The following is a 218-nucleotide window of genomic DNA, read 5'->3' as shown; positions in this document are numbered from 1 at the left end:
TGAAGTGTGAAAACAAGACTTAGTTAGCTTTATTTCATCTGTTAGAGGTGTGTAAGGAGTCTAGATTTGGTACCTTGTCATGAAAAATATTTTATTCATGTGATAGCATTTTGGACAATTGTATTCTGCACTGTATTACAGTGGTACAATAAATTGCTGAATATATTGTCTGCTGAATATGACTTTACCATGAAAAATTTGATGCATGGAGAAGGAAA

Source organism: Galeopterus variegatus, unplaced genomic scaffold (assembly GCF_000696425.1).
Source record: "Galeopterus variegatus unplaced genomic scaffold, G_variegatus-3.0.2 Scaffold232, whole genome shotgun sequence".
Classification (NCBI taxonomy): Eukaryota; Metazoa; Chordata; class Mammalia; order Dermoptera; family Cynocephalidae; genus Galeopterus; species Galeopterus variegatus.
Note: the sequence above shows the minus strand (reverse complement) of the source record.